The sequence below is a fragment of the Urocitellus parryii genome, chromosome 7 (genome assembly GCF_045843805.1).
Source record: "Urocitellus parryii isolate mUroPar1 chromosome 7, mUroPar1.hap1, whole genome shotgun sequence".
In the NCBI taxonomy this organism is placed as follows: domain Eukaryota; kingdom Metazoa; phylum Chordata; class Mammalia; order Rodentia; family Sciuridae; genus Urocitellus; species Urocitellus parryii.
The window spans coordinates 130,451,661-130,477,587 of record NC_135537.1 but is presented as its reverse complement, the minus strand read 5'-3'; the positions used below and the strand labels follow the sequence as shown (position 1 = coordinate 130,477,587).

General features: G+C 39.7%; 1 pseudogene; it reads right to left on the bottom strand.

Annotated features, from left to right (window-relative positions):
• Positions 1-24,088: 24,088 nt before the first annotated feature.
• Positions 24,089-25,927, bottom strand: LOC144256143 (high mobility group protein B1-like; annotated as a pseudogene).

The following is a 25,927-nucleotide window of genomic DNA, read 5'->3' as shown; positions in this document are numbered from 1 at the left end:
ATGCAGGAAACAATAAACCAACTTAAAAACTCAATTGAGAATACTACCAGCAGAGTAGATCACTTAGAAGAGAGAACATCAGACAATGAAGACAAAGTATTTCAACTGGAAAAGAACATAGACAGCTCAGCAAGTCTGCTAAGAAACCATGAGCAGAACATCCAAGAATTATGGGACAATATCAAAAGACCAAATTTAAGAGTCATTGGGATACAGGAAGGCACAGAGCTCCATTCCAAAGGAATAAACAGTCTATTCAGTGAAATAATACGAGAAAACTTCCCAGAATTGAAGATTGAGACAGAATCCCAAATCCTAGAAGCCTACAGGACGCCGAATGTGCAAAATCATAAGAGATCCACACCTAGACACATTATAATGAAGATGTCCAACATACAGAATAAGGAGAGAATTTTAAAAGCTGCAAGAGAAAGAAAGCAGATTACATTTAGGGGTAAACCAATCAGGATAACAGCTGATCTCTCAACACAGACTCTGAAAGCTAGAAGATCCTGGAATAACATATTTCAAACACTGAAAGACAATGGGCTCCAACCAAGAATCGTGTATCCGGCGAAATTAAGCTTCAGGTTAGAAGATGAAATTAAAACCTTCCACAATAAACAAAAGTTAAAAGAATTCCCAGCTAGAAAACCTTCTCTTCAAAAAATCCTTGGCAAAACATTACAGGAAGAGGAAATGGAAAATAACATTGAAAACCAACAATGGGAGGTAGGACAGTAAAGGGGGGAAAGTAGTCAAAGAGGATAACAAATCAGGTTTAGTAACATCAATAAACAAATATGGATAGAAGAATAAACCATATCTCAATAATAACCCTAAAAGTTAATGGCTTAAACTCACCAATTAAGAGACACAGGCTAGTAGAATGGATCAAAAAACAAGACCCAACAATATGCTGTCTACAGGAGATGCATTTGATAGGAAAAGATATACATAGACTGAAGGTGAAAGGTTGGGAAAAATCATATCACTCATATGGACCGCGGAAACAAGCAGGAGTGTCCATACTCATATCTAATAAAATAGATTTCAAGCCAAAGCTAATCAAAAGGGATATAGAAGGACACTTCATACTGCTCAAGGGAACCATACACCAACAAGACATAACAATCATAAATATATATGCCCCAAATAATGGTGCAGCTGTGTTCATCAAGCAAACTCTTCTCAAGTTCAAGAGTCTAATAGACCAACATACAATAATCATGGGAGACTTCAACACACCTCTCTCACCACTGGACAGATCTTCCAAACAAAAGTTAAATAAGGAAACTATAGAACTCAATAACACAATTAACAACCTAGACTTAATTGACATATATAGACTATACCACCCAACATCAAGTAGCTACACTTTTTTCTCAGCAGCACATGGAACCTTCTCAAAAATAGACCATATACTATGTCACAGGGCAACTCTTAGACAATACAAAGGGGTAGAGATAATACCATGCATCTTATCTGATCATAATGGAATGAAACTGAAAATCAATGATAAAAGAAGAAAGGAAAAAGCAAGCATCACCTGGAGAATGAACAATAGGTTGCTGAGTGATCAATGGGTTTTAGAAGACATCAAGGAGGAAATTAAAAAATTCCTAGAGTTAAATGAAAACACAGACACAACATATCGGAATCTATGGGACACATTGAAAGCAGTTCTAAGAGGAAAATTCATTGCTTGGAGTTCATTCCTCAAAAAAAGAAAAAACCAACAAATAAATGATCTCATACTTCATCTCAAAATCCTAGAAAAAGAAGAGCAAAACAACAGCAAAAGAAGTAGAAGGCAAGAAATAATTAAAATCAGAGCTGAAATTAATGAAATTGAAACAAAAGAAACAATTGAAAAAATTGACAAAACTAAAAGCTGGTTCTTTGAAAAAATAAATAAAATTGACAGACCCTTAGCCATGCTAACGAAGAGAAGAAGAGAGAGAACCCAAATTACTAGCATACGGGATGAAAAAGGCAATATCACAACAGACACTTCAGAAATACAGAAGATAATCAGAAATTACTTTGAATCCTTATACTCCAATAAAATAGAAGATAGTGAAGGCATAGATAAATTCCTTGAGTCCTATGATCTGCCCAGATTGAGCCAGGAGGATATAGACAACCTAAACAGACCAATAACAATAGAGGAAATAGAAGAAACCATCAAAAGACTACCAACTAAGAAAAGCCCAGGACCGGATGGGTATACAGCAGAGTTTTACAAAACCTTTAAAGAGGAACTAACACCAATACTTTTCAAGCTATTTCAGGAAATAAAAAAAGAGGGAGAACTTCCAAATTCATTCTACGAGGCCAACATCACCCTGATTCCGAAACCAGACAAAGACACATCAAAGAAGGAAAACTACAGACCAATATCTCTAATGAACCTTGACGCAAAAATCCTCAATAAAATTCTGGTGAATCAGATTCAAATACATATCAAAAAAATTATACATCATGATCAAGTAGGATTCATCCCTGGGATGCAAGGCTGGTTTAATATACGGAAATCAATAAATGTTATTCACCACATCAATAGACTTAAAAATAAGAACCATATGATCATCTCAATAGATGCAGAAAAAGCATTCGACAAAGTACAGCATCCCTTTATGTTCAAAACACTAGAAAAATTAGGGATAACAGGATCATACCTCAACATTGTAAAAGCAATCTATGATAAGCCACAGGCCAGCATCATTCTGAATGGAGAAAAATTGAAGGCATTCCCTCTAAGATCTGGTACAAGACAGGGATGCCCTCTCTCACCACTTCTGTTCAACATAGTCCTCGAAACACTGGCCAGAGCAATTAGACAGACGAAAGAAATTAAAGGCATAAAAATAGGAAAAGAAGAACTTAAATTATCACTATTTGCAGATGATATGATTCTATACCTAGCAGACCCAAAAGGGTCTACAAAGAAGCTATTAGAGCTAATAAATGAATTCAGCAAAGTGGCAGGATATAAGATCAACACGCATAAATCAAAGGCATTCCTGTATATCAGCGACAAATCCTCTGAAACGGAAATGAGGACAACTACTCCATTCACAATATCCCCCCAAAAAATAAAATACTTGGGAATCAACCTAACAAAAGAGGTGAAAGATTTATACAATGAAAATTACAGAACCCTAAAGAAAGACATAGAAGAAGACCTTAGAAGATGGAAAAACATACCCTGCTCATCGATAGGCAGAACTAACATCATCAAAATGGCGATATTACCAAAAGTTCTCTATAAGTTCAATGCAATGCCAATCAAAATCCCAACAGCATATTTGGAGAAATAGATAAAAGAATCATGAAATTCATATGGGATAATAAAAGACCCAGAATAGCAAAAACAATACTAAGCAGGAAGTGTGAATCAGGCGGTATAGCGATACCAGACTTCAAACTATACTACAGAGCAATAGCAACAAAAACAGCATGGTACTGGTACCAAAACAGGCGGGTGGACCAATGGTACAGAATAGAGGACACAGTAACCAATCCACAAACTACAACTATCTTATATTTGATAAAGGGGCTAAAAGCATGCAATGGAGGAAGGATAGCATCTTCAACAAATGGTGCTGGGAAAACTGGAAATCCATTTGCATCAAAATGAATCTGAATCCCTATCTCTCGCCGTGCACAAAAGTTAACTCAAAATGGATCAAGGAGCTTGATATTAAATCAGAGACACGGCATCTGATAGAAGAAAAAGTTGGTTATGATCTACACGCTGTGGGATCGGGCTCCAAATTCCTCAATAGGAAACCCATAGCGCTAGAGTTAACAAATAGAATCAACAAATGGGACTTACTCAAACTAAAAAGTTTTTTCTCAGCAAAAGAAACAATAAGAGAGATAAGCAGGGAGCCTACATCCTGGGAACAAATCTTTACTCCACACACTTCAGATAGAGCCCTAATAACCAGAATATACAAAGAACTCAAAAAATTAGACAATAAGATAACAAATAACCCAATCAATAAATGGGCCAAGGACCTGAACAGACACTTCTCAGAGGAGGACATACAATCAATCAACAAGTACATGAAAAAATGCTCACCATCGCTAGCAGTCAGAGAAATGCAAATCAAAACTACCCTAAGATACCATCTCACTCCAGTAAGACTGGCAGCCATTAGGAAGTCAAACAACAATAAGTGCTGGAGAGGATGTGGGGAAAAGGGCACTCTTGTTCATTGCTGGTGGGACTGCAAATTGGTGCAGCCAATTTGGAAAGCAGTATGGAGATTTCTCGGAAAGCTGGGAATGGAACCACCATTTGACCCAGCTATTCCCCTTCTCGGTCTATTCCCTAAAGCCCTAACAAGAGCATGCTACAGGGACACTGCTACATCGATGTTCATAGCAGCTCAATTCACGATAGCAAGACTGTGGAACCAGCCTAGATGCCCTTCAATAGATGAATGGATAAAAAAATGTGGCATTTATACACTATGGAGTATTACTCTGCATTAAAAAATGACAAAATCATAGAATTTGGAGGGAAATGGATGGCATTAGAGCAGATTATGCTAAGTGAAGCTAGTCAATCTTTAAAAAACAAATACCAAATGACTCCTTTGATATAAGGGGTGTAAACAAGGACAGGGTAGGGACGAAGAGCTTGAGAAGAATATTTACAGTAAACAGGGATGAGAGGTGGGAGGGAAAAGGAGTGAGAAGGGAAATTGCATGGAAATGGAAGGCGATCCTCAGGGTTATACAAAATGTCATATAAGAGGAAAGGAGGGGTAAGACAAGAGAATACAAATAGAAGAAATGATTTACAGTAGAAGGGGTAGAGAGAGAAAAGGGGAGGGGAGGGGAGGGGAGGGGAGGGGGGATAGTAGACAATAGGACAGACAGCAGAATACATCAGACACTAGAAAGGCAATATGTCAATCAATGGAAGGGTAACTGATGTGATACAGCAATTTGTATACGGGGTAAAAGCGGGAGTTCATAATCCACTTGAATCAAACCGTGTAATATGATGTATTAAGAACTATGTAATGTTATGAACGACCAATAAAAAATAAATAAATAAATAAATAAATTTGAAGAGTGAAAGGAAGATCAGTAGAGATGAGGAAGGAGAAGAGGAGGAGAGAGGAGAGGAGGGAGTGGAAACAAGGATTGAAATGCAGTAGTCCAAATTCCATGCATATATGATTTTACCAAAATAAACCCAACTACTGTGCATAATTATAATGCTCCAATAAAAATTGTCTCACAAAAAAGCCAAGTGTTCCTTCACTGTGCCAAAAAAAATCCCATTATTAAGAAGACACAGAGACAAACCCACATAAATACAGCATATCTTATTTAACCCAATGATCTAAAATATCACCATTTTAACATGCAATAAAGATTAAGAGCAGATCCGGTGGCCTAAACATGGACGTGCACCCGAGGAACCTCTGGATCGGTGGGCCTAAACATGGACACCTGAGGAACTTCCAGATCCTAGAGCCTAAACATGCACCTGAGGCACTTCTGGATCTGGGGGCCTAAATATGGACGTGCACCCATGGAACTTCTGGATCCTGCCGCTTAAACATGGATGTGCGCCTGAGGTCCCAGGGCCTAAACATGGATGCCTGAGGAAATTCCGGATCCGAGGGCCCAAACATGGACGTGTCCTTGGAACTTCTGGCTCCTTGTGCCTACAAAGGGCAGGGTGTGACTCTCAGAAGGGACGTGGCCCATGAAGGGGAGCCAAATATGGGGCCTCTTGGGGGGCAGACTGAGCTGTCGCACCCTGAACTTGAATGTGACGGTGGCCTCACTTCCCGGCCTTCCCCTGGGTATCACTTTCTTCCCTTCCAGGCAGTGCCGGGGAGGAAGTAAGACCAGGGGCAGGGGCCAGACCCTGAGGAGGGACACCGTCTTTCTCCTTGCTTAGCCAGGCGCCTGGCCTGGCTGGGGATGGGGACGTCTTGTAACACTGGCTACCTCATGCATCCCTGCCCCAGGACCTCAGGGACCACAGGTAGGGACAGTCGTTGATTCTCCCCTGGCCTCTAACTCTCAGCCTCAGGTCTGCCCAGGGAGAGCTCTGTCTCCCAGAGGGTCGGGGGCCCCTGTGACCTGCTGCTCCTTACCCACCATCATCCTGGGTGAGCACAGGTCAGGATACCAGACGCTAATGAGAGTGACATCTCCTAGATGGGCAGCTGGGGACTTTGCCTCTGTCCCCAGGCCTTGGACACCAGATGATCCCCCCAGAGACAAAAAATAACCCCACACTGCCCAAGACTTATTGTGAAGCTTTGGATTCTGAAATTTTCCTGCTGCCACCTTCTTTGTGAAGCCAGTTTTTCAACAGAGAAAATATTCCGGGGGGGGGGGGACAACATGGAGTCAATCAAACCAAGCTGACACATCTGGTCCTCCAAGAGAAAACTGGATTGGAGGGAGAACAGCCATTCTCAATTGGTGAAATAGTGAGGTTCCCTTGTCCTTATTTTGTGTGAGCAACATAAACAATCTGATGTTAACTCATCAAATTATTTTTGAGGAGTGCTTGGCTCATAGGAAAACTGATTCTGTTTTATGGAATGAAGTGTTATCTGATTCTAAAATTTAAAATGAAGCCAATTAGGATTGTTAAATCACACTGTCATAATTCTGTTCTTTGATAGCAGAAATAAGTAAACCTTAAAAAAAGATTAAGAAATTATAAGTGAGATATCTTACATTCTTGTTTTTATGCTGTCTTGGGAATCTGATGTAGATTTTAAACTTACAGAAAATCTCGATTGGCTGCTAAATTTTCATCAGAAATAGTAGATTTGGTTCTTCTCATGAGCCTAGAGCCCAAGTGTCATCCTGAGATCTAGCCCTCCCAGGGCTGGACTGGGGAAGGGGAAGTGTCTGTGCTCATTCACGTGGTCTCTGGTGAAATTCAATTCCTCAGTTGTTGGACTGAGGGTCCTGGGGCCTCGCTGGCTGTCGACTGGAGGCTGCCTTCACTTCCTTGCTGCTGGGGCCTCTCAAAAATATGGTGCTTCTTTCCTCAGATCAAGGAGACAAAGGACCAGAGAGTAAAGAGATGTAAATAATAGTCTATCATAATTCATCTCCAAAAACATATCCCTTTGCTTTTGATGTATTCTTTTTATTAAAACAAATTGGCCCACAACAAAGAAGGGGATTGTAGAGAGACATGAATACAGAAGGAAGAATCATTGGGAGCCATTTTGGAAGCTGCCTACCCACCACCCAAATTCCCATCAGTGGGTGACAGTACACAAATGGAGCATCAGTCAACAACAGAGAGGAATGCATGCCTACATGTTAAACCATTAGGCTGATGAAAGAAGTCAGGCATAAATGATTCCACTTGTCTTAAACTCTAGAAAGTACAAACTAATCTATAGTGAAATAAGCAGATCTGTGGCTGCCTAGGTCTCGTAATGAAGGGAAGGATTCATGACAAAAGAACCATGAAACTCAAGAGAAGAAAAACATTCTGCATTTTGGTTGTGGTGGTGGAGTTTAGTATATGTACATTTGCCAAAAATCATCAAATGTTATGTTTTAAGTTTTATGTAAATTATGTTGTATGTAAATTTTACCTCCATACACCTGTTTTAAAAGAATATTCATAACATGGCAATATTTACATTTAATTCCAAAACACTGCAAACGTAAGTAATGCACATGTTTTAGGATACATATGTGTAATAAAACTACAAAAAAAGAAGAAAATGACAAACACAAAATTCAAGATCATGGTTATTTCTGAAGTAGAGACATACATAAGGATTCCATGTGCCAAGGTCAAATTAAACATAGGGATGAATTTCCAAGTATAAAAATTTTGTTTGGGAATAATATAAAAATTAGGATTGCAGTCTGGGGCATGCACACATAGACAAGGATGGACTCCAGTGCATTGAATGACAAAGGAAGTCTAAGTGTTTTATTAGGAAAGAAGAACACTATAAGCTGTTTGAGAGGAAGCTTATTGGCACTTGCAGCATTTTGCAGAAGCTGGTGGGCTCCAATTGGCAGGTGGCTGCAGCTACCAAGTAAAACTAGTTTGAAAATCATATCGGGGAGTTTCATCTTAAGTTACTAGTGAAACTATCAAAGTCACAGCTGAATGTTTCATGGGAATGGCCTTGTGGAGTAATTCTCGGAATTGATGCTGGCAACCTGAATGTTTTCCCCATTGGGCTCTTGGCTCTGTGGTTGGGTACAACTAAAAACTGTATTTATATAATCAATTTTTACATTTCCTTCTTTTAATTAAGATCTTTTTTCTGAAAGTATCACTGACCAACCATCCTGAAGTTGATTGCCCCTCAATGCTGGGGATGAACCTGTTCTGGTTGTTGGCCTGGTCCCATGTTGGGTTATAGGGGCCAACTTCAGGGACCCAGGTCACACATGAGGAACAAAGAGGCCAGAAGGAAATTTTCTCAGGGCAAGTCTGTCTGGAGTTCAGTGCTGAGTTCCACCTTACTGGTTCTATAGGACCCATCATCTCAAAGACTTCGACTAACATTATCCTGTTAGAAGAGCTAACTTTACTAAGATTACACAGACAATCTTGTTAGAACAGAGTTTAAATATCATAATTCAAAGCAAAATCAGCAAAAATTAGAGCAAACACAGTTTGAACACTAGTTCTGAACCTAGCCTTTAAGGCATATATGGTACCGGAAATTGAAAAATATAACAGTAATGATTGAGAAAAAATTTCAAATCCCTAATACTAGGAAAGATTCATTACTACATCAGAGCAATTCAAATGACAAACATAGAATACACTTTTTACCCATGTAATAAATAAAACTTTGTTTAAATGACAATGTATAGTGTTACTTAGGACAAGGGGAAATGGTTACTACTCCAGACATGGAAAAGCCAGCAGACTTTCTTTATCTCTACCAGCCTTCCCATGTCAGCTTCAGACAGGGAATCTCATTTTATATACTACTAGTGCAAGTTGGGAAGAGAGGTGTGTTGACAGGATCCACACTGGTCATTTGCTTTCAACTCACCTCCAGTCAATGTGGGCTTTTATTCCCCAGGACAAATGTTTAACCTTCAGAACTTTTACCTAGCCGTGGGGAAAATGTCTAAGTGTGCTCTAACCACAATAGCTTATCACAATCTGCCACAGTTGAAAAGGTCAGATTCAGCTCTGTTAACATTAAGAATTCTAAAGAAAAGATATTTTTATTGGAGTGAAAAAGATAGAAGAACGCACAGGCACCAGCTTCCATGCAGCATGGCTCCTGTGGGGACCCCACGATCCCACCAGGCAGTGAGCAGCATTCCTGCAGCAGCTGCCCAGTTAGTGGCCCAGCCCCACCTACCACAGACAGTACCTTCCTCCCTCCCTAGATGTGATGATTGACAGGGAGCTGTTTCTCACCTGCACAACTAGCCCCAGGTTATGGGTTAGAAGTTGGAGCGTGCTTTTCATTGGTTCTCCACTTATTTTTTTTAATAACAGAAACAGATAACAGAAAGCCCCACCCACTTTTTAGTATAATGTTGACTAGCACAGTTTGGCCAGTGAAGCACAAGGTTACTTTAGCTTTTGCTTGTGGTACTCAGAAGTTCCTAAAGCTTCCTCTGCTTCCCATGTGTCACAAGGCAAAGAAACACAAACAAAACAAGTGTTCCTGCTCACACTTGGAGAAAGTGTAGACTGGTGCAACTTTGCAGAGGCCAATTGAGCAAATGTATCAAAGCCCCCTGCCCCACCCCAAATAAATTTTTTTGACCCAACAATTCCAGTCACAAAAGAGTATTTATGCTATGATTTCATTTCTATAAAGTTAAAAAAATAAAGAAAACAGGGAAAACTAATCTATGGTGCTAGTTGTCAGAATACTGGTTACCCCATGGGGAAGATAATGATTGGAAGTAGTCATGAAAAAGTTTCTGGGGTGCTGGTTATTTTCTGTGATTTTTGTTATCATTGCTGTTTTCTTTTGTTTTTATCTTGATATGGATTATAGGTATGTTCAGTTTGGGAAAGCCATCAAATCTTACACCCATAATATCCCACCTTTATATATGCCAATTTATACTTCAAAAAATCAAAAACAAAGGAGAATTTTCCATATTTCACAACTACAGGTTTTTCATAGTAAAAGATAGTATTGGTGCCTGTATTCATCTATTTTCCATTACTGTAATGAAATACCTAAGGCTGGGTGCATGATAAAGAAAAGAGGTCTACTTAGCTCACAGTTCTGGAGGTTCAAGGGCATGGCACTAGCTCTGGTAAGGATCTCATGGTAGATGGAAACAAAATGGTGGAAATATTGTTAGAGCAAGAGATCACACGAAAAGACAGGAAGCCAGAGAGTGAGGAGCAGCCAGTAACAGCCAAGCATTAGGCCCCTCCACTGAAAGATCCCCCCCACCTCTCGACATGACCACACTGAGGACCAAGTCTTCAACACATGAACCCTTGGGGGACAACCCATATTCCAATCAAAGCAGAACCCAATGCAACTAAAGGAAAAACCCTATTTTCCATATCACTGTGATACAAAAACAAATCTAGACGTAAGTAAGGAAAGACTTTTTTCCAAAAGATTGTTGCAAATGAGGAACCCTTTGACCATAAGATCTGCACTTGTCAGGCTGCTAGAAATTTTTTTTTCTAATAGAAAGTAGTTCACAGGACTAGAAAGTACAAGGTGTGGTAATGTGCTCTAGCCTTTTAACAAAAAGTCATTTTCCCTGAAGTTAGCTGGGAGTTTGCTTTTGGTTCTGATGTTGGCATAACCTTTTTAGTGAGTCAGAGTTCAGTGTCCTGTGGAGAATGGAGACACTGAACTGAAATTCAGTCAAGTCAATAGCTATTAGCAACATCCAAGATATGGAATCAACAAAATGTCGATCAATTTGGATGAATGGATAGAAAAACTGAAATATATGTTCCAATGGAATATAATTCAGAACATTATTCATGATAAGAATGATATCCTATCATTTATAGCAAAAATGAAAGGAACTAGAGGACATTATGTTAAATAAAATAAGTCCAGCATCCAAACACAAAAAAACAGACATTCTTTCCCATATGTGGATGGAAGAAAATGTTGACCTGGGTGAAAATTTGTTTACTAGAGGATTCAGGGAAGGGGGATAGAGGGAGGTGGATAACAGGTACAAAAACACAGATCGAAGAAATAAATTCTAAAGTACAGAGGAGTGAAAATTTATGACCTATTTTATAAGAAATTAGAAGAATTCAAAGGCTCCAAACACTAAGTAAGGATAAGGAGATAGAAACGTTAATTACCTCATTTGATCAGTACACACTGTAGAAACATTAATTACCTCATTTGATCAGTACACACTGTACACATCATGCTGAGAAACCTGGATGTCATATATAGAAGAATGAAAATAGATCCCTACTCATACCTTGAAGAAAATCCAACCCAAAGTGGTTCAAAGACCTAGAAATTATACCAGGAAATTTTCAACTGCTAGAAGTAAACACAGGGACAATGTTCCAACATATAGGTGCAGGCAATGACTTCCTTCATAGGTCTCCTAAAGCTCAGGAAATAATACCAAGAATTCATAGGTGAAATGGCATCAAATTAAAAAGCTTCTGCATAGCAAAGAAAACAAGAATGTGAAGGGAGAGGCTACAGAATGGGAGAAATTTTTGCCAGTTACTCTTCCAACTAATATTATAAATAAGTAAGGAACTCAAAAATGAAATAATCCAATCTACAAATAGGCAAAAGAGCTAAACAGATGTTCTCAAAGAATTAATTTAGATGGCAAAGAAATATATGAAAAAATATTCAAAATTTATGGCAATCAGGGAAGCATAAATCCAGACTGCTTTAAGATTTCATCTTGCTCCAGTTAGAATGGCAATCTTCAAGATACAAGTAATATTTAATGCTGGTGAGGGTACAGGGAAAAAGGCATCACACTGTTGGTGTGATTGTAAATTAGCACAAACCGCTATGGAAATCAGTATGGAATTTTCTCAGTAGACTAGGATTGGAACCACTACATGACCCAGCTATCCCACTCATTTGTGTTTAATACTCAAAGAATTAAAGTTAGCACAGTCTAGTGATACCTACATACCCATGTTTATGGAAGTGCAAGTTACAGTAGTCAAGTTATAGAAACAGCCTAGATGTCTGTCCACAGGTGAATTGGGTAAAGAAAATGTCTCTATGCACAATGAAGTTTTATTCAGCCATAAAGAATAAAATCATGTCATGATAGATGATATAATGATAGAACTGGAGAGCATCATGTTAAGCAAAATAAGGCAGACTCAGAGAATCCAGGGTAGTATGTTTTCTCTCATGCATGGAAGCTAGATAGAAAAGAGGGGGAAGAGAGGATCTCCTGGAAATTGAAGGGAGACTAGTAGAAGAAATGGATCAGGGGGAGGGAGCAGATGATGGATATGGGAGAGACTGGGGAATGAAATTGATCAAGATATGTTGTGCGCATGCATGAATATGTCACAATGATTGACATTATTATGTTTCATTATTATGCATCAATAAAAAATTGTTAAAGCTGAGTGACTCTCCTGTAAGAGAGATGTAGAGGCATCAAGGAGCAATAAGATCATGAATTTAAGCTATGAAAGAAAAGAAAAAGTGCTACACATTTCTGGGATTTTTGAAAAGGAGGAGGAATTATCAAATGGATAGATAGTAGAGAATCATTATGGGAGGCTGCTTGGTTGCAAGGGTAGAATTAAGTTGATATGAAGAATGATGTTGGAAGGAATGGAAGAGAAGGATGTAAGGATGAGGAAAGGAAATAGACAAGAAAATCCTGTGTGTGTTCATTCCAATGTCTTGGGTAGAAAGTAACCATCTCATGATGTCATTTGCATTACCTCAAATTCTTAGAAATGCTGTCTATTTCAGGAAATTATCTGCTATTGGGATCTAGAGAGGTCCTCAGTTTCAGATCTCCACCTGGAGTAAATTTTCATTGTAAGTAGCTCTTGGGCTTTTTAAAATTGTGAGACATGCACCCAGAGTCGAATCCCCTCAGGATTGGCTGTTGTATTAGCCATAAGAAGGGCAGCACAGGGCCCTCTGAACAGGGTTTAGAGTTAATTTTTCAACATTATAATTTCCAGAGAACAAAATCTCCAACATCTTGGTTGTGGCGTGGTTTAGGTGGAAGGGCTGGATCAAAAAGGAGCCTTGAGCTGCTTAGAAATGTGGATACAGCTAACGAGATCTTTGCAATATTTAAGAATGTCTGAATTAAATTGATTGGAGTCCTCTATTGCCTGAGTTGAAGTGGGCATTCTCATAGTTCTGCTAGTAATATTTGATGGATCTAATGTGGTCTACCAGGGGAAGAATGAAAAGCAATTAAGACCAGGACAAGAACTTCAGCCATGGAAGACTGAGTTCCCTGAGACTTACCTCTTGAAGAATATCTTTTTTTGCTTCAAATTTTTGACAATTATGAATAAAATCTTTATAAACACTCATACAGGTTTTTGTGTGGACATAATGAGTTTAGTTCCTATGAATACAATTTTGCCAGATCATATGACAAAAGTACATCTAGCTTTTCCTGGCGGGGAGTGGGGTACCAGGAATTGAACTCCAGGGCACTGGGCCACATCCCCAGCCCTTTTTAGATTTTATTTAGAAGCAGGCTCTCACTGACGCTGAGGCTGGCTTGGAACTCGCAATCCTCCTGCCTCAGCCTCCAGAGCCACTGGGATTACAGGCATGCACCACCGCACCGCTGCAAAGGTACATTTAGTTTTGTAAGAAACTTTCAAATGATCTTCCAAAGTGGCTGTGCTATTTTGCATTCCCAGCAACCATGAATGAAAAGTCCTCTGGCTCTGCATCCTGGTCAGCATTTGGTACTGGCAGGTTTTTTTTTTTTAATTTTAGCCATGCTAATAGATACATAGTGATTTTCATTATAGTTTTAAGTTGAAATTTCCTAATGACATTATGGAAAATCTTTTTTTTGTGTGTATCAGTTAAAAATAAAAAATAAATACTGGAGAGAGAGGGAGGGAGAGGGAAAGAGAGAAAATGTATGAGGAGCAAATCAGCTCTCTCATTTATGCTAAGCCTCTAAGTCCAAAAATGGGTGTAGCTTGTGTTAGACCAGATGGAAAGGAGCACAGTGTGGCACAAGAGGATGGAGGCCAGGAGAAGTGGTGTGAATGCACTTTGACACGAACTGTGCTGCTATGAACACTGAGGCAACTGCATCCCTACAATATGCTGGTTTTATATATTTTGCATGTATATCAAGGAGTAGGATAGCTAGGTCATACCATGGTTCTATTTTTGGTTTTTTTGAGAAATCTCCATACTATTTTCCAGAGTGGTTGTACTGATTTGCAGTCCCACCAAAGTAGGAGTGTGCCTTTTACCCCACATCCTCGACAACACTTCCTATCATGTGTATTCTGGATAATTGTTATTCTGACTGACATCAGAAGAAATCTTAATGTAGTTTCGATATTTATTGCCTGATTGTTAGAGATGTTGAACAATTTTTGATGTGTTGTATTTCTTCTTTTGAGAAGTATGTGTTTAGTTTGTTTGCCCATTTATTAATTGGATTATTTGGTTTTTTTTGAGTTCTTTATATATTCAGAATATTAATGCCATATTTGAGGAGGAGGTGGCAAAGATCACCCATTCATAGGCTCCCTCTTCATGCTCTTAGCTTCTTCCTTTGCAGTGCAGTTTTTAATTTGATGCCATCCCACTTATTGGTGTTTGGTTTTATTCCTTGCACTTTAAGAAAGTTAGTTTCTGTGCCAACATGTTTGAGGGTTGGGCCTACATTCTCTCCTAGAAGTTGCAGAGTTTCAGGTCTAATTCTTAGGTCTTTGATCCACTTTGATTTGGCATTTATGCAGGGTGGGAGATAAAGGTCAAGTTTCAGTCTTCTATATATGGTTTTCCAGTTTAGCCAAGCTATGGAATGAACCTAGGTGCCCTTCAACAGAAGAATGGATAAAGAAAGTGTGGTATATATACATAATAGAGTATCACTAAGCCATAAACAAGAATGAAATCATGACATTTGCTGGTAATTGAATGGAACTGGAGACTATCACACTAAGTGAAATAAGCGAGACTCAGAAAAACAAAGGTTGAATGTTTTCTATGATATGGAGAAGCTAGTCCAAATAAGGGGGGAAAGAAGGAAGGGGAGATGAAGGGGGTGAGTATTCCATCAAAAGAGAAGAAATATTTATTAACTAGAGGAAGGAGATTAAAGGGGAATGAATCTGACCTAACTTTCCTATGTACATAGATGAATGAATATACCACAGTGAATCTCACCATCATGTGAGATTGTGAAGACACTTATGTTAAAAAAAAAAAGTAAATAGAGTAGAGGGAATGGAACAGGTGGAGGGAGGAGGGGAGGGAAAAGAGAAGTATCAGGGACTGAATTAGAGCAAATTATATCCTATGCTTTTATAATATGTCAAAATGAATCCTAATGTTATGTATATAACTAATGTATAACTAAAAAGAACCAATAACATATTTTTAAAGGGTATATACTTAAAATGGTGCTGGGCACTAAGATGAAGCCTTAATAAGTGTTGAATATTACATTTTACATATATCATATGTATTTCATATAAATACCTTGTTCTAAATAAAGTATCAAGTCCTTTGGGGTTTAAAAAAAGAATTAACTTTGAGATGGGAGGGTTTTTTTCTCTTTTTCTTATTAGTTATACATGACAGTACAATAATCTTGACAATTCATACATTTGAATCAAATGGGGTATAATTTCTCATTTTTCTGAGTATACAGGTTGCAGAATTACATTGGTCATACAGTCACCTATATACCCACAGCAATAATAATGTCTATTTTATTCTGCTGTCCTTCCCTTCCTCCTTACATACACAGGCTGAAGGTGAAAGGTTGGGAGAAATCATACCACTCACATGGACCTCGGAAGCAAGTAGGGGCGTCCATACTCATGTAGAATAAAATAGACTTCAAGCCAAAGTTAATCAAAAGGGATAAAGAAGGACAATATACACTGCTAAAGGGAACCATTCACCAACAAGACATAACAATCATTAATATATATGCCCCAAACAATGATGCAGCTATGTTCATCAAACAAACTCTTCTCAAGTTCAAGAGACAAATAGACCACAGCACAAGAAAAAGAAGGAAGAGGAGGAAGATGAGGAAGATGAAGAGGATGAGGAGGAGGAGGAAGATGAAGAAGATGATGATGAATAAGTTGGTTCTAGTGCAGTTTTTTTTTTCTTGTCTATAAAGCATTTAACCCCCCTGTACACAACTCACTCCTTTTAAAGAAAAAGATTGAAATGTAAGGCTGTGCAAGATTTGTTTTTAAACTGTACATTGTCTTTTTTTTTTGTATAGTTAACACACTACCGAATGTGTCTTTAGATAGCCCTGTCCTGGTGGTATTTTCAATAGCCACTAACCCTCCCCTCCCCTCCCATCACTTCTCTCTACCCAATCTAATGTAACACACTTCTTTTTTCCCCTCCCTTCTTCTTTTCATTGGCATGGCTAAGGGTTTGTCAATCTTATTTATTTTTTCAAAGAACCAACTTTTAGTTTTGTCAATTTTTTCAATTGTTTCTTTTATTTCAATTTAATTGATTTCAGCTCTGATTTTAATTATTTCTTGCCTTCTACTGCACTTGCTGTTTATTTCCTCTTCTTTTTCTAGGGCTTTGAGATGTAGTGTGAGATCATTTATTTGTTGGCTTTTATTTTTTGAGGAATGAACTCCAAGTAATGAATTTTCCTCTTAGTACTGCTTTCATAGTGTCCCAGAGATTTCAATATTTTGTGTCTGTGTTCTCATTTACCTCTAAGAATTTTTTAATTTCCTCCTTGTTGTCTTCTGTGACCCATTGTTACAGAAGTAGCATATTGTTCATTCTCCATGTGATGTAGGAATTTTCCTTCCTTCTTCATCAGCCGGCAGCTCCTCAGGAAAACAAAACAGCTCCTCAGGAAAAACCCTCAGAGCCCAACTGCCACCACCGGCTTCCACAAGCCTCTCCCCACACCAAACCACCACCTCCCACAATCCTCCTGCTCTTGAGGCCGATTGGCTGGGTTGCATGGGCGGAGCCAAAGAAGTCCCCCAATGAGCAGTTCCGTAGTCTGAAGGGCAGGGAAACAGCCCAATGAATATCACCGCAGAGGAGCCAATCAGCTAGATGTTGCTGGGGCCGCTGTGAGCCAATCATCAGCTGGCAGTCTGAAGGGCAGGGAAACAGCCCAATGAACATCACCGCAGAGGAGCCAATCAGCTAGATGTTGCTGGGGCCGCTGTGAGCCAATCATCAGCCGGCAGCTGGAAGTTTGCTGGCAGCTGGAAGTTTGCTAGGGCCCCTTTGGCTGTGGCTCTCAACATCTAAAATCAAGAGCAGTCAGGGCATACATTGATATAATACAAAAATATAGCCCATGGCTTTTTAAGGAGGAGTTGTTAGATATATCACAATGGAACCATCATGGTGAGGATTTAAAAAGAATAGAAAAGAAAAGCCCAGGGACTCTGCCAGTTGGCACATTGACAATGTGGACGCTCGTATCTGGCTTGCTTAGTCGAAAGCCTTCAGTTCAGACAAAGGTAGAGGAAGGAAGTTTAGAGCAGCAAAAGCCATCAGGGGAAAAGTTACAACAGGAGACTGTTAATAACATCTTTCTATTAGAGAGTGAAAGTGTCCAACCAACAGCACCACCTCTACAGGAGACTGCTACTAACAGCATTCTATCACCAGAGGGCATAAGTGTCCAATCAACAGCACCACCTCCATATGCTAGGAGGCTCCCAACCCCCGCAGTTGATAGTTGGGATCCTGAGACGGGGTCTCAAGTATGCCCTGTGTTTGAGGTAGGAGGGCAGCGAATTCACCAGGGTTTATTTTACAACACAGTGAAGGAGCTAAAAGAGGCTGTAACAACCTATGGTCCTCGAGCACCCTTCACTGTAAGCTTGATCGAATCCATTACCAACTTAAACATGACGCCAGCAGATTGGGCTAATATGTGTAAAGCTGTGCTAACTGGAGGACAATACCTGTTATGGAAGGTTGCTCATGAGGAATTTTGCAAGGAGACGGCTAGGGGAAGTGCAGCAGCTGGTTATCCTCAGAGAAATCTAGATATGTTGTTAGGAAAGGGACCTTATGAGGATCGGCAGCAACAACTTGCATATGATCCTGGTGTATACGCACAAATTGCTGTAGATGCACTTAAGGCATGGAAGACTTCACAAGGACACAGGAGGCTGAGGCAGGTGACCACAAGTTTGAGGCCAGCCTCACCTCATCTCAAAAATCAATTGTTATAATAATAATAGCTAAAAAAAAATAAAAGTAGACTCCAGGTATCAAAAAGAAAATCAATTGTTACTTCATGACTTCACAATTTAGTCTTTTGTGTCTTTCTAAAGTTTCATTGCACATTGTATATGTTAGTTTAGCCTCTGCACTCCAGCCTTATGTACAGATTGGTGAAATGTCTCGTTCCTTCAGATTTCACCCAGGAGTGCTCCACCACTATGAGCTTCGTCATAGCCCTTTTAATTGTTATTTTTTGAGATGAGGTGAGGCTGGCCTCAAACTTGTGGTCACCTGCCTCAGCCTCCTGTGTCCTTGTGTGCCCTGCAGCTGGCCTCTTCCTTTTCATTGATGCCTTATTGGTCTGTTGATGACTCTGGGATGACCACTGGTGCTTGTTCTAAATCTCATTTGTTGTGTTGTATGTAGGCACGTTAGAGAGGAATATAAAATATTGGCGTTTGTATGTATTATTTGTAGAGGCATCTTCTCAAAATATATTTTGCCCTATACTTAATTGAGTAGCATTCTATTTTTTTTTCTTTTTTCTGGTGCCAGGGACCTAATCTGGCCTTGTGCATGCTAGACAGGTGCTCTAGCACTGAGCTCTCTCCTAGCTCAGGGCAGGAGTTTGCTTCTGCTGTGTGTGTGTGTGGACCCCTGATAATACTGATAGCCATTTCAATAGATGCAGCTCTTCAGGTGTACCCTTCCTTCTTAAAAGTCTTTTGCAGCATTGAGTTTTAAACACATCCAAGGTTTTCTCCCCATGATTAATACTTAGGTGGAATGTGCCAGAAAACGAAGGCTTGATTTCTCTCTGTGTTTAGGGTACCTCAGTAACTCTGGAAAAATCATGTGATGATTTTTTTATACACAGTACAGAAGTCCAGATAAGGAGGATCCCAGTCTGAAGTGCTAATGTAGTGGTGCCCCCTCCTCCAGATAAGAATCTTAAATAAGCTTCCCCAGATATGCTCATCCTAATTTTCTTTAAACAGAATGTCAGGAAAAATTTTTTTGCAAACAACTCAATGGGGGTTAGAATGCAGACTTGATATTACTTCTGCTTTTGTGGCAAAGCTGGGAAAACCTCTTGACTAATCTTACAGATGGTACGCAAAGTACTTTCTGTGATTTAAAACAAACAAACAAAAATTAGGTAGACTTCTACGAGCTTGGGATGCTGAGGCAGGAGGATAGTAATTTCAAAGCCAGTCTCCACAAAAGAGAAGCACTTAGCTGCTGAGGGCCATTACCAAGTAGGTATTGACGCATCGTAATCCTTGCCAGTGTACCCCATGTTAAATGGACTTGCCTTGGAAATTTGCTGCGACCTTGCTTGTGTGTTTGAGAAAGATGACCCTGCTCAAGGTGATCGAGGGTGGATCCAGGTTTGAGGAAGTATCCTGCAGGTTTGAGGAAGTATCCCGGTCCTTGGGCTTAGGGTGTTCCCGGTTTAAGGCGTTTCCCGGTTTAAGAATATGGGTTTTAGGGAAGTTGAGGTTGAAGATTATTGCTGCTGGGATTAGGGTGTTCCTGTTGCTTGTTCCCGTTGAGTTCTCGTGAGATTAAAATGGGATTTTGGAAAAAGCCTCGTGGAGTAGGTGAAGTGTACCAGAACGAGACTGCCCCTGAACGTGTGTGGAGGCTGGTGTGAGATCCGGAATAAAGAATTGCTGTTTGAACCTACAGAGCTGTGTGGTGGCTCGTGATTCTGTGCCAAGCCGAGTCATTGGCACTTGGCTTCGGCATTTGGTGGCCCGTACGGGGAACATCTGAAATTTGGAGGTGAGTAAATTGCTCGCCCCTGAGGGAAGGCGAGAGAATGGGTGACCATTTCCAAAAACAATGTGTTCTTGTTTTGATTTATTTCGTTTTTGTTTCAAGTTGCCTGTTCCTAGAACTTTCTCAGGCAAACTGGGGAAAATGGTTGACTCAAGGTTTGAATTTGTTCGCCTCTGAGGAAGACAAATTGTTAGAGAAAGGAGGCACCCCAGTAAGACCAAGAACAGCTAGGGCATATGTTGATACAATACAAAAATGTAGCCCATGGCTTTTTACAGACGAGTTATTAAGTCTATCAATGGGACCATCATGGTATCCTGTAGAAGGATTTTTCTTCAACAAGAAAGAGATGGCTAGTTCTGTTTACTACATTTGTCTAAGATCTTGGTTTTTACAGACATCTGATTAATTACCAAGCTAAAGTGTTAAAATATCAACCACTAAATATGAAATCAAGTACTCTTTACTTATTAAGTTCCATAAGGTAATATATTTAAACATTATGTGTGTTTTCATAAATTGGTATATGGGAAAAAAAAGGTTTAATATTGCTTGTTCTGTGTCTTTGCTAAAACAATACTAAGAGTTAAGATTCTATCATGTGTAATTTATATACAGAGAGTATAAGAAGTTTCAGTTGGGTTTCAATTACAGTATAATAGTACCTTAGAAAACATGAAAATATTTCATCTTATTAAAGTGGAGTAATTTGTCTAAATCAGAAATTTTATAAGGGTTGTTTTAGAATGTGAATTTATAAAAAGGGTTAATGGTTAAAAAAGAGATAAAAAGATTCAAGATGTGGAAATATATTTTAATATAAAAGGTTAAAGGAAAAAGAAATGTTTCTAGATGAGATAATCTCTGTGTGGTAAAGTAAAAAGTTGTAAAATGCCATTTAAAAAGATTTTGAGGAAACTAGACTTACTTTAAAAGCTTAAGAAAGGAAGAAAGAAGAAAAAAGGTATTTGTACATGGCAGATTGAGACAAAGCTTCTTAATGGAGTAAAAAAAAGAGCCTTTGGTTGAAGGGCAGCCATGTAAACTAACATTTAGCGATTTAAACAGAATATAAGCCTCATTTAAAAGAGTAAAGCTGTAGGTGGTGAAAAAGTACATTTAAAAGTACAGTATACATGATAAATGAAAGGCTTTAAAAGGTTAAATTGAAGGTGGTCGAGATACCTTCTTGGCGGAAAAAAAGATTGCTTTGCTCATCAAACTATTAAAACGTACTTATTAAAGCAAAAAGAGGGAATTGGAAAGGGGTATATATCCCCCAAAGATAAACTTAAAATAACCCTTTTTACTCTAAACTTTCTAAATTTGGATTCATCAGGACTTAGTGCTGCGGAAAGACATATGTATCCGAAAAATGTACATAAGCCTAAGGTACTTTGGAAAGATATTCTAACAGGACAATGGAAAGGTCCCGACCCAGTTATTGTCTGGAGTCGGGGTTCCGTTTGTGTGTTCCCACAGGGAGAACAGCAGCCGATATGGATTCCAGAGAGGTTAACCAAAACAATTTCTACAGAAAAAGAAGATGATTTGACTGAAATCCATAACAGCTGATATCCAGAGCTCCAGCTTGGCTATTCTTACATCTGCGACAGTGATTAACCACGGTGCTTTTTTTCAATATCTATTTTATTATTGCATTTTTCCCACATCATAAAGTTCTATTTTATTTTTTGAGCTCATACAAACCTAGGTTAATGTTTTTCTGATCAGTTTTGTTTTTTGACTGTGTTTTATTTTTTGACTGTTGAGTTTTTAAACATTGCAATGGAGATTTCACTTAGGTATAGCTACAAGGCCTTTACTTATTATTGTCTTATGTGTTGTATGTTATGTGTGTACTGTTTTGTGTTGCATGTCAGTATGTGTGTATGTCCATATTTTTATTTGAGGAGCGCTCATGAAAAAATGGATCCGAATTTTTTTTTTTTTTTTATTCACGTGATTTAAGTGGTTTAATCTAAATTAGGTAAACAGCTGTTAATGATTGTTTTCAAAGGTGGTTAACAGATCTGTTTGCTTGCTATTGTTTTTAAAAGTGATTAACAGATCTGTTTGTTTACTTTCACTTTTCCTTTTCATTATATTTAATAATTCTGTTCAGGATAATGTCTCTTTAACATCATTGCCAGAATTCCCATCTCCATCCCAGTGCCTGTGAAGACTAAGAAAACCAAACTACAGCTTCTATGATCACAGTAAACTGTATAAACTGATGCATCAATGAATATAACTCAACAAGTAATGCTCAATCAAGGACTTGATTTACTTTGGGAGGAAATGGACATATTGATAGACTCTTCCACTTTGAACTGCCTGCAGAACTTGCCTGGACTATATATCAGTTGCATGCATTGTGAACTATCGTCTGGTGCAGCGAATTGTGGTACTGCTGGCATATTTTTGCTGATGGTGTCACCAGTGATGCAATTTCCTTGCCAGCGCACCCCATGTTAATTGTGGTAACACTGGCATCTTTGCTGATGGTGTCACCAGTGACGCAATTTTTCCAAAGGAGCCGTCAATTGGCTTGGTGTCTTGGCATTTCTGTGTCTTCCTCCCTTCTACTAGTGATGGTCTAAAATTTGGGGGCCAACAGAGGTGAGGCAAGAACCTCACCCCCCCACTGGTGCTTAGGCCTATCCACAAGCATGGCTGAATGCTGGACCGGTAGTCAGTGACGGGTTGATCTGGTTGCAGTGGATTCAACCTAAGACAGGAAGTTGACGCCCAAAGGTCAGCTCTCCCATGACGGGTAAGAACCACATGTTGAATTGGACAACCTACCAGGCACGGTCCTAAGCCACATTGCTTGTTGTTTAATTAATCAGAAGGGGGGAGATGCTGAGGGCCATTACCAAGTAGGTATTGACGCATCGTAATCCTTGCCAGTGTACCCCATGTTAAATGGACTTGCCTTGGAAATTTGCTGCGACCTTGCTTGTGTGTTTGAGAAAGATGACCCTGCTCAAGGTGATCGAGGGTGGATCCAGGTTTGAGGAAGTATCCTGCAGGTTTGAGGAAGTATCCCGGTCCTTGGGCTTAGGGTGTTCCCGGTTTAAGGCGTTTCCCGGTTTAAGAATATGGGTTTTAGGGAAGTTGAGGTTGAAGATTATTGCTGCTGGGATTAGGGTGTTCCTGTTGCTTGTTCCCGTTGAGTTCTCGTGAGATTAAAATGGGATTTTGGAAAAAGCCTCGTGGAGTAGGTGAAGTGTACCAGAACGAGACTGCCCCTGAACGTGTGTGGAGGCTGGTGTGAGATCCGGAATAAAGAATTGCTGTTTGAACCTACAGAGCTGTGTGGTGGCTCGTGATTCTGTGCCAAGCCGAGTCATTGGCACTTGGCTTCGGCACTTAGCAACTCAGTGAGACCTTGTCTCTAAATAAAATACAAAAGAGGACTGGGGATGTGACTTAGTGTTTGAGTGTCCCTGAATTCAATTCCCTGTACCCCCCACAAAAATGCATGAATCAAGTTTTAATAAACTGTATGATGGTTGGATGTGCCTGTCCATTATACCATTTTCTTTTTTGGATTCTAATGCATGGTTTGGCAGTGCAAGAACTCTATAAAATGAACACATTCAATAAAAAGTAAGTACATGGATTTTTTAAACAATGATGTAGCAAGGCCATGAAGGGCAGTTTCCTGCTCTGGGAACCCTCAGTAATTGATGATCATCACAAGTGGCCATGATTTCCTCATCATGAAGAGGTTGTGAAAGCCTCTGCAGTGCAGGAGTCTCTGAAGCTGTTAAGAGTACCTGTCTGTTCTGTTGAGAGCCTTTTGGTGGAAGAATCCCATATGGGCCTGCCTGATTTGTGGAGATCATCTGAAGACTCACAAGTGAGGAACACCTTGCCACCAGGTCCCCTGCAGCCTTAAACAGGGCTTGTTTTTAAAGAGTGTGTCAGGGATCCTTGGAGGAGAATAACAGGAATGTAAGGTCAACCCTGTGCTCCTGGAGAAAGGGGGATGCTATAAGTCTCATCTCAGGGTCACGTGTGAAAAGTTAAGTGGTCTGAAAAAAATATTTGGACCTTTTAGACATAAGAACAATTTGCAGTAGAATGGCCTTTGAAATAGAGACAACAGAAAATATTAGCCAGATCTTTCCATTTTTTAATGTAGAAACTCAAAGCTATAAATTTTCTTTTCAGAATTGCCTTCTTACTATCTCAAAGGTTTGGTATATTGTGTCCCTTCTCCCTCTTTTTTCAAATATTTCTTTTTATTTTTCCCCTTCATTTCTTTTATGATCATTCTTTCTCAAGTCTATTATGTAGTCTTCAGGGGTTATAATGGCTTTTACTTTTCATCTTGTTATTTTCTAATTTTATTCCATTATGATCTGATTGAGTGTAAGGAATTATCTCTAATTTTTGAATTTGAAAAACTCTCTTTGAGCCCTAAAATATGATGTATAACAGGACAATGGAAAGGTCCTGACCCAGTAATTGTCTGGAGTCGGGGGTCTGTTTGTGTGTTTCCACAGGAAAAACCCTCAGAGCCCAACTGCCACCACCGGCTTCCACAAGCCTCTCCCCACACTAAACCACCACCTCCCACAATCCTCCTGCTCTTGAGGCCGATTGGCTGGGTCGCATGGGCGGAGCCAAAGAAGTCCCCCAATGAGCAGTTCCGTAGTCTGAAGGGCAGGGAAACAGCCCAATGAACATCACCGCAGAGGAGCCAATCAGCTAGATGTTGCTGGGGCCGCTGTGAGCCAATCATCAGCTGGCAGTCTGAAGGGCAGGGAAACAGCCCAATGAACATCACCGCAGAGGAGCCAATCAGCTAGATGTTGCTGGGGCCGCTGTGAGCCAATCATCAGCCGGCAGCTGGAAGTTTGCTGGCAGCTGGAAGTTTGCTAGGGCCCCTTTGGCTGTGGCTCTCAACACTTCTTTTATCATTGATTTCCAGTTTCATTCCATTATGATCTGATACTATGCATGGTATTATCTCTACTCCTTTATAATTGCTAAGAGTTGCCCTATGGCATAATATATGGTCTATTTTTGAGAAGGATCCATGTGCTGCTGAGAAAAAAGTATATCCACTTGATGATGGTTGATATATTCTATATATGTCAGTTAAGTCTAGGTTATTAATTGTGTTATTGAGTTCTATAGTTTCTTTATTCAACTTTTGTTTGGAGGATCTGTCCAGTGGTGAGAGAGGTGTGTTAAAATCTCCCATGATTATTGTGCTGTGGACAACTCCCTTTTTTGCTGCATCAGGTTTTCCTTTAGCTCCCTCGGTAGGCAGCAATATCCTTTTCGTATTTTTCCTTCAGCTTGGCAGCTTTCTTTTCATAAGGCTGCTTACCATCTGCAGTAGTGTTACTCCACATCTCTCCCAGTTTCTTTGCAACATCACCAATGGATAGGCCAGGATGTTCTCCTTTGATTTGGGGGCGATACTCAGAACAGAAAAAGAAGAAGGCCGATGGAGGCCTCTTGGGTGCATTGGGATCCTTGAACTTCTTTTTTGTTTCCCCTTTAGGAGGGATATAGGTTTTCATTTCTCTTTCATAACGGGCCTTGTCCGCCTTTGCCATGTCTTCAAATTTTCCTTTCTCTTTAGCAGACATGGTCTTCCACCTCTCTGAGCACTTCTTAGAAAACTCTGAGAAGTTGACTGAAGAATCTGGGTGCTTCTTCTTGTGCCCCTCCCAGCAAGTTTGCACAAAGAATGCATATGATGACTTTTTGCCTCTCGGCTTCTTAGGATCTCCTTTGCCCACGTT